Source organism: Otolemur garnettii, unplaced genomic scaffold (assembly GCF_000181295.1).
Source record: "Otolemur garnettii isolate 467f Iridium unplaced genomic scaffold, OtoGar3 scaffold00146, whole genome shotgun sequence".
NCBI lineage: Eukaryota > Metazoa > Chordata > Mammalia > Primates > Galagidae > Otolemur > Otolemur garnettii.
The window spans coordinates 1,003,713-1,013,343 of NW_003852541.1; the positions used below are offsets into that span (position 1 = coordinate 1,003,713).

The window sequence follows — 9,631 nt, forward strand, 5'->3', positions numbered from 1 at the left end:
CACATCCACCCATGCATCTACTCATCCATCTTCTATTCACCCACTCACCTGTCTGTCCAGCCATCCACTCATTCACTCACTCCCTTCACTCACTTCACCTGTACCAGGCACACCGTTTGACATGCTACGAATAATGCAAAAAACACACACCAGGAAGGCAGTTGTCAAATGCTTCCCAAGGGGATATGGAAGAGTAGGCAGGTAGGTCTGCCTTTGCTCAGTCGTTCATTCCTGAGTATGTGCCCAAGGTCTTTCCCTTTTCCTCTCCCTTATAGTGATCTTAGCTTTATCACCCAGGTGGTGGTACAGGGGAGAGGTAGCACATGGTCTCTTGTCTCTCAGCCTTAATTATGTCATCTGTAAACTTGGGCTGGTGACACTACTCCGCCTTCTGGCTATTGCATGATCCACACAACCTGAAGATAAGGAAAGACTTAGAAGACTACCCTGTACTCGTCAGGCTGCAAAGTGTCCTGGCGATGCAAGGATTCATCCTCTTTATCACACTTACTAAGTAGACAGAGATGAATAACCAACCACGGAGACTGGGAATTGGATTAGCTGCCCTGGGCTAGATTCTATTATCATAATGATAATCATTTGTTCATCCCATAGATATTTATTTACCCAGTGCTTTCCTGTGTCCAACACCCTTAAAAAAGAATCTCTCCCATGTGTGAGCTGTTCGACGAAGCACCTTGTTTTGCGAATGCTGCTGAGAAGAGCACCCAGGGAGCCCCACACAGTGTATGCTGAGACTCAGCCCACCAGCCTGCTCGATGCCTTGGAAGTGGGGGAGGGGACCTAGCCAAACTGTCCTTTAGGTGTATATCGGTGGCCCACCAGCTGGATTGAAGGCAGAGAGGCTGGACAGAGGCCATGGCGTCAATTCTGGGGACATGTAATGGTCCCAACATGAATTCATGTCCATGTGGATTAGTAGCCTGGGAAAAATGCTATCTGCCAAGCACACAGATGTGGCTTCTAATTAACTTTATTGATCTATTTGTTCTATGGGTGGCCAGGGCAGGAAGCTTCCGACAGACTGTCTGGGGGTTGGCAGTCTTTATTTACTCACCTCCTAGGAGGAGCCTTGGAGAACACACCATGCTGGCGGTGGGGGCGGGAGGGGGAACGACAGGTGGACTGGGTTTCAGCTGGAAGGTGATTCCTGAGGAAGTCTTTGGCTGGAGACTGTGCTGTCACATGCACAGGGTGGCGGTGGGGCCTGTGCTGCCTTTCCTGATGACGTGGGCAGGTGACTCAGGCTGTCATCCTGGAGAATGATTGGGAAGAGCATGGGAGAGAGCACACTGTAGTCCAGGACAGTGCTGGGCACACAGTGTGCACCCAGGGAACACAGCCCTCCTCGTCCCGGCCCCACCAGGTCCCAGGTGGTAAAGCAGAGGAGGGCTCTGGGCAGGTGCAGCTCAGCTGCCAGCTTGCATTAGAGGGGGTGACATATTTGGTTGGCATGTTATCTTTTGGGGGGCATTGATCCTTGTGACTCTGTACAGTGTGGCGTCCCCTAGCATGCTGTTGATCTGAGAGCTGGACACCCATTTCCCTATTGACGGAGGCTTCTGTGAGTTCAAACAAGGGAAACTGAGGTTGGCCAAGCAAGACACGATGCGGCATTCCAGGGGTGGCTGCAGGAGCACGATGGAGCTGGCTGCCATATTTGGGGACAGCAGTTAACAGTCCCTTCAACTTGAATCCCGCCCCTCTGGCACTGTGTCTTCAGATGACTGCCCCTCCCCAAAGCCTTCAGAAATCAAGTTGGGCAGCTGGGTCTCATTCATCCCTGGGTCTGCAGAGCCCTGCCCAGTGGGGTCTGCCCCACAGTGAGGGCTTCAGGACCCTCTGTTCAAACCCACCCCAATTTTTTTTTTTTTTTTTGTGGTTTTTGGCTGGGGCTAGGTTTGAACCCACCACCTCCTACATATAGGGCCAGTGCCCTACTCCTTTGAGCCACAGGTGCCGCCCCAATTTTTTTTTTTTTAATTTTCTCACAGGACCACCATGGCCTGGGGAGTAGAGCATCACATAGCTATTGAGTCGAAGGTCCAGGTGGTACCCCAGGCCCTGGCAGGAACCACGGACTAATATAGAAACAGAGGGGAGGGGCTCCAAGTCTGGGCCAGCATGGGAAGCTCCTGAAGTTAGGTTTGTCCATTTGTCCATTCGTCCATCCCTCCGATATTTCTGGAGGACTGACTTGCTCTGTGCAAGGCATGGTGGACTGTGAGACTCGGGACTTGGCTCCTACCTCATGGAGGTGACCATTAATGTGAGGGCAGTCGTTGAGAGAACAACCATCCAATTAGTTTTCATTAGTTGTCACTAACTCTGAATTGTACTTTGTTCCCCCTGTGGCACGTGGGGAAGAAGAGCCCTCTGCAGCACTTGCCTCGTCTGCAGGGAACGGAAGAGAGGCGCTGCCCTGAGAAGCGACGTGTGAGCTGTGGTCAGCAGCAGGCACACGGGTCCTGGGCAGGAGAAATGGAACTGCCGTGTGCCACTGAGTGTGGCCAAAGTGGTGGCTGTACAGAGGAGCAGGGGCAGCAGCCTGGGTGTGTCTGGGAGGAGGCAGGTGTGAAGGCAGGCTCTGGTCATGGGAAGTTTGGGTTCCACTCCAAACATGAGAGGCCAAAGAGCAAATACTTTCAGCTTGAGGGGCCACATGCGGAATCTGTTGCATAGTCTGCTTTGTTTCCGTTTTGTTTTGTATGATAGTTCTAACCTGCTGGGTGTCCCCAGTGACACCATTCACAGGGAGAACAGGAAATTGCAGCTAAATGTACTTTTATGTACAAAATATTCAGTACAAAATGTTTGCAAAATATTCTCTACGTGTTGGTCACTTCTTTGTAAAATTTTGTAATGAATATTGTGTAAACAAAGGTACATTCAGCTACAGTTTCCTGTTTCCCCTAAGTATGGTGAGGTTGGCGACACCCTATATAACCTGCATTGGTGTCCTGTGCCTGTCCTAACAAAGTACCCAAACCTGGTGCCTTAAAGTAACAGCAATTCCTTCTCACTCAGTTCTGGAGACCAGAAGTCTATGATTAAGGTGCCCGCAGAGCGTGTGCTCTGAGGGCCGGTGGGGCGTCCATCCTCACCTGGCCTAGCGCCTGAGGGCTGCTGCGGTCCTTGGCTTCTTTGGTTCGGGGCTGCAGGGCTCCAGCCCTCTTCTGCCCTGGGTGTGTGTGTGTGTGTGTGTGTGTGTGTGCGTGCGTGTGTGCTCGCACACACCCAACTTTCCCTCTTTCTGTAAGGACATATCGCTGGGTGCAGGGCCCGGTCTACTCCACTCTGACCTTGTCTTCACTAGTCACATCTGCAAAGACCATATTCCCCAAAGAGGTCTCATTCTGAGGTTCTGGATAGATATAAATTTAAGGGGAGGGGGGTTGTCACTATTTAACTCAATATATAATGCTTTAAAAATGTGGGAAGAGATTCTTAGTTCCACAGACACACAGAATGTGTTCTGCGGGCAGGGCCTGCCAACCTCTGGTCCTTCCTCTGTTTTGGCTGGAAGTGAGGGAGGACACCACAGGGTGAGCAGGAGAGGGAGAGGGGCCCAGACTGGCCATGTCCAGGTGTGCAGAGCTCTTCTCTCCCTCTCTCTGAGGACACTGCAAGCAATGCCTGTGTGCCACCAGGGGCCAGGGTCCTCCAAATGCCCAGTCAACACCATGGCAGCAGTCCCTCCTGGAGATTTCAACCTTTGTTTCCATTTTACTGAAAATAAAACTGAGGAGCAGTAAATGATTTGCACAGGTGAGTCTGTGCCATACCCAACCATACACAATTTCTCCATCTGCCAGAACTTCCCCCTGTTCTCATACCAAGCAGGAGTCGTTGAGGGATTATTTTTGCTGTGACTTGGACTTTACCCCCTTTCTCAAGATAGTCACTCTGGTTGAACAAGAGGAGCATGATCCCAGAACCCTGGGATTTGGATGGAACACCCTCCCTGACTAGATGCCATCCTCGTGGGCTTACCTGCCTCACTGACGGGAGCCTCACTGCCTCTAAGGCGCAGCTTGGCGGAGAGCTCTGCACTATGGGTTCTAGATTCTGCAGATAGATTTTATTCCCTCCCTGCACAGGGAATCATACTTGTTTATCTGATGGGAACATACTGTTCTAGAATCCAAACCGGTCCAATTATTTATTTAACTTTTGTGAAAATGGAGGGCCTCTTTGCTTTTGACTATCGCTAAGCAACATAAGTGGGAACAATTTGGCTAAAATGTAAACAACCTAATTCCAGTAAAATGGTACTCATTAGAAATTACTTTATGAAACGTAAAATGTCAGGTTAATTTATTTGATAACGTGTTCCTCCTTTGCTTTTTTCACATCGGGTGTTTTTGCATCAGCACAGAAGACGCCTGCTGGGAAATTGCAGGAGGTGTTAGCTTAAGCCTGGGAGGGTGATTCTCAGCGGGAATGGAGAAGCCACGTCTCCTTGCCTTGCTGAGGACTTGGGGCCTGGTGTGGCTGGCCAGAAGGCTGCAGACCTGGCTTCAAATCTCCCGCTCTGCTCTCACACTTCCAGGCCATTTGCCTATCTTGAAACAGAGACATGCTTTCTGCCTGCTTAAGGCACACGTGCCTAAGGCTCTGGACAGGTCCTTGCTTGCTTCTCTTCCAGCTTCTGATAATTTTCCAGCACCCTTGGCTTTCCTTCTCTTCGTCTTCACATGGCCTTCTCCCTGTGTGTGTCTGTGTCCAAATTTCCCCTTTCTGACACCACTCATATTGAAGGGCCTGCTACCCCAGTGACCTCACCTTAACTCAGTCACCTCTGTAAAGACTCTATCTCCAGGTAAGTTACCTTCTGAGATAGAGGAGGCTAAGGCTCCCACCTGTGAATTTGGATGCACGGCTCACAGTGTCTTGGTTCTAGAGAGTGGGGTCCCCAGTGCACATACGAGGAAACCAGATCTGGGCAAGACAAGGGCACTGTTGAGCTGGCCAGTTGAGAGGTCGCCCTTGGGCTAGGCTTTAAACCCAGCCTCTGTCCCGGCCTTAATCCTGGCCTTGTTTCCACAGAGGTATCTCTGCACAAAAGCTCTCTGTGGAAGGAAAGCCCCACGCAACAGTTACCATTACACTGAGTGTTATAAATGTTTCATTCTAGAAAAAAAGAAGAAAATGGTCCCAATAATTAAGTGAAAATACCTCACTTTCCAGGCAGTTGTCTGGCTTATTTTGGGTGTGTCTTGCCTGGACTGCCTGTACAGATAAGCCTGCTTCTCCTGTACTCAGTAGCAGGAGTCAGACTTCGGAAGCCCTGAGTGCGGCACACCAGCAGGCCTTGGAAGTTAATTTCCCTTCTCTGATGTGCCTCATCATGTCACCATGAAGCTGCCTCCAGCCGCAGGTGCCAGAGGGAAGGAGGGCAGGGGCCGCTGACATTTCTGGGTTCTGTGCAGACCCTGCTTGCTCTGCCTGCCTTTGTTTCCTCTGACTGAGGATCGATGAGGCATGATTTTAAAAACAAATAACTAGTCCCTGAAGAAATGCAGTTTCCCAACAGTCTCCTGGACTAGCCCTGATCTGCCCTCCTCCCAGGCTGAGAAGCGGGAGGGTTGTCCGTCCCTCAGAGTAAAAGATACGGATTTCATCTTCATCGGAAGATGGACACGAAGAGGATGAGGATGATGGAGATGGTGACACTGTGATGATGGTAATCAGATGACAGTGGAATGGTGGAATGACGAAGCTGAAGAGGATGGGGAAGAAGATGATGGTGATGAGGATGGTGAAGGCCATTAGGATGATCTGACGGTGATGACGCTGAGATGATCACAAGAAAGAAGATGATGGGGAGGGGTGGGGAGGAAAGGGTGGGGGGGAAGAAGATGATGGTGACATAATGAAGGTGAAGATGATGATGTGATGATGATGATGTCACAGTGACAATGACAATGGTGATTCTGCTGCTGCTGCCACAGATGAAGATGAAGGTGGTGTGAGGGTGGCCAACACAGTTGCTATTTTCTGAGGCTCTGCTGTGTGCTACATAACTTTCTTATTTTTACCACCACTTTGCTGAGGTCACATAATAATGAAGTCATCCATACCAGTCACTGTGACGGACAAGCCCCCATCTCAGGCATTCAACACACACACGATTGTTTCTCACTCGGGTCCAAGGCCTGACGGCAGCCCTCCCTCAGCTCGCAGGAGGCACACGTCCCTCGGTCTTGGTCAGGAAGTGACCAGCATTGCCCTCACTCACAGCCAACTGGCTGAGCTAGTCTCTGTGTGACTCACCTCAAGGGAGGCTGAGCAATGCAGGGGGGCGTGTGGCTATCTGGTGGGCACCAACTTCCTCTGCCACCACATCAGAAGGGACCTGAACTCAGGTGCAGACATAGATGTGCTAACTCCTGCACCCATATTTATCTTATGTTTATTTCTCAAGCACATTTTTAAATCATTTTTTATTTTATAACAGTTTTATACTCACAGACAAATTGTGACAAAAGCACAGGTAATCCCTGTCTCCAGTTTCCCCTCTTAGCATCTGACATTAGTACGGCACCTTTATTATTCTTAAAAGTCCTTGCTTTATTCAGATTTCCTTAGTTTTTACCTAGCACCCTTCCGGGATATCACGTCTCCCTGGGCTGCTCTCAGCCATGACAGTTTTACAGACTTCCTTTGGTTCTCATGACCTTGACGGTTTGAGGAGGGCTGCTCAGGGGTTTTGTAGGCTGTGCCTCAGTTGGGATTTGTCTCATGCTCTGCAGATCAGGGTGGAGGATGTGGTGCTTGGGCGGAAGCAGTAGAAGTGAGTGCTGCCCTTGTCACTTCCTGTCAAGGGCACACACTGCCACGGGACCCTTCACGGCAGGTGCTGGCCTTGTTCACCTGGCTGAGGAGGTGTCTAACGGGTTTCTCTACTCTTGCTTTTATTTTCTTGTCCTTGCCTACTCTTTGGAAAGAAGTTACTATGTGCAGCCCATACTTACGGAGCTGTGTCTCCCAGCAACTCCAGAGAAGAGTATTCACATAAATTATTTGGAGTGCTTCTGCATGGGAGAATTGCCTCTCCTCCCCATTTATTTATTTATTCAATCAGTTCTATGAGGATGGACTCATGGATATTTATTTTATCCTTTTGGCTGTAATCCAATAGCACTTTATTTGTTTTATTGTTCAAATTATCTCAGCTTTGGTCATTGGCAGCTCTTTCAGTTGGCTCCTGTGCCCTTTGATACACTCCTATCACTGTGATTTTATTTTATTTTTGAGAACTTCCTCACTTTCCGCCACTACAACATGCTCCAGGCTCATCTCATATATTTCCTGCCAAGTCCAAGAATCAACCATATCTCCAAGGAGCTCTGGCTCCTTTCATTAGAAGGTCATTAGAAACCAAGACCAGGGTACCAGGCAGCCCCCTGCCTCTCCCACCATCCCAGGGCTCCCCCAGCCTCTCAGCTCACAGCACTCTTAGTGAGGCACAATTTTCACAGTTCCCTGAGCCACATTAAAAAAAATCTAAAACCCTAAAAGTTCCACTTATTAAACAATTAGATCAAAACAAATGAATAAATGTATATGTCCTAAGGACATCTTTTAAAAATAATAATTAATTGGAAGGAAAATTGTATTTTTATTTCATTCCTCACCATTGCTTGTTGATGAGATACACACTTGTGGTGCACTTCACATCCTCCCAGACCTTGGGATCTGACCCCATGTGGACCTCATTTCCTGTCCCACGTTGATTTTTCTTTTAATCACAGCAACTTCCTCAAACCCAACTTTGTAAAGATTTGGTATCACCAGGAGAGATGTGCCATGATCTAAGGCAGAAACTGAACAACCCCAACTTGGCAGATGGTGGAGGACCCAAGAAATGTGGAACATCAGTACGTTCCCTTAAAAATCTCAACTACGCCACTGCATTCCTGTGCACGGACTATGGTACTTTTGTCCACAGTTTGGGAACCGTGATACTAAATAGTAGAAGTCCACTGCTCTTCCAGAGGTGCAGGAGGGGATTCTGCTGAAAGCAGCTGGTCTGGCTCATCTCTGCTCATAGGGTCAACAATGAGCATGCAGCCACATGTTGTCACCATCCCTAGACATGCTCAGAACCAGCTCTGGGGCGTATGGGAACAGCTGGACTCCACCTTGGCTCAGAACTCACACTGCATGCACCTTGCATCTGTGCCATCCTCCCCGGGATCTTGTGTTTCTTATTAACATCTGTATCCGAGGTCTCTGGCGAGCTGGAATGGCCCAGGAAACTGCTCAGGTTTCCAGAGTGTTTTGGTGGCTGGCACCATGCCTGTGTGCCATGCCCACCTCTGGGTGGGAGTGATTACAGGAGGAAGTCACAAATCAGAGGCCTGTGTCCTCTGTGTCCTCAGGCACAGGTGGGCAGGCTGGCCCTTTCCACAAAGCCGCCTTAGCACCTACCTGGACAAGGGGCAGCCTGGGGCACAAATGAGAACACGCTTCTGTCTCCCGTGTTGTTCTGCTGTGACATGGAGCCAGGGAATAGACCAGCTTTGGCAGTGATTCTTTAGTGTCCCTAAAACTGGCATCTGGGAGAAATAGCAGTGAACTGAAGGCTGGGCAGGCATCTCAGCTGCTTTCTGGGCTGAGCTCTACCTGTCCCACCTTTGGCAGGTACGACTGTCCCTTCTGCAGGGTGGGGGTGTCCAGGCTCTCCTGCACTGGGAAGGGGAGGAAAGAGACCACTTGGGAAATGAGGTTGCTCCCTGAAAGAGCCAGTGCTGTGAGGGTCTAGTTTGCAGAAACATCTTTGTTTCCTGCTGTACACCACTGCAAACATCGCGCGTGCGTGCTGTGTACACACGGGTAAAGTGCATTCTGTATGTATGGAATGCGTGCACACACACAGCAGCCCCAAAGTCTGTGTTGATGAACCTGTCATAACATCGAGGAGCATCTGTGCATGTGTTCTCTGCACACGTGCGTGTTCTCCAAGTGTACACGTGTTCTCTGCACGTGTGTGTGTTCTCTGCATGTATGTGTGCTCTCTGCACACATGTGTGTTCTTCACATGTATGTGTGTTCTCCACATGTACATGTGCTCTCCACGTATATGTGTGTTCTCTGCACATGTGTGTGTTCTCCACATGTATGTGTGTTCTCCACATGTGCGTGTGTTCTCCACATGTGCGTGTGCTCTCCACGTGTACGTGTGCTCTCCATGTATATGTGTGCTCTCTGCACACGTGTGTGTTCTCCACATGTATGTGGGTTCTCCACATGGACGTGTGCTCTCCACGTGTACATGTGCTCGCTGCACATGCATGTGTTCTACACATGTTCAAGCATTCTCTGCACACATGTGTGCTCTCCACATGTATGTGTACTCTCTGCACACGTGTGTGTTCTCCACATGTACTGCATTCTCACACACACATGCATTCTCCATGTGGTGTGTTCTCCACATGTACTGCGTTCTCTGCATCTGTGTGCGTTCTTCACATGTACGTGTGCTCTCTGCACACATGTGTGTTCTCCATGTGTACCTGTGTTCTCTGCACACATGTGTGTTCTCCATGTGTATGTGTGTTCTCTGCACACATGTGTGTTCTCCACATGTATGTGTGTTCTCCAT

General features: G+C 49.6%; 1 protein-coding gene across 1 annotated transcript in view; it reads left to right on the forward strand.

Annotated features, from left to right (window-relative positions):
• The window catches only part of SORCS2 (sortilin related VPS10 domain containing receptor 2), a gene marked incomplete at its 5' end in the record, with an annotated part of 551,249 nt that overhangs the window by 364,178 nt on the left and 177,440 nt on the right, over positions 1 to 9,631 (forward strand). The window lies entirely within an intron of this gene.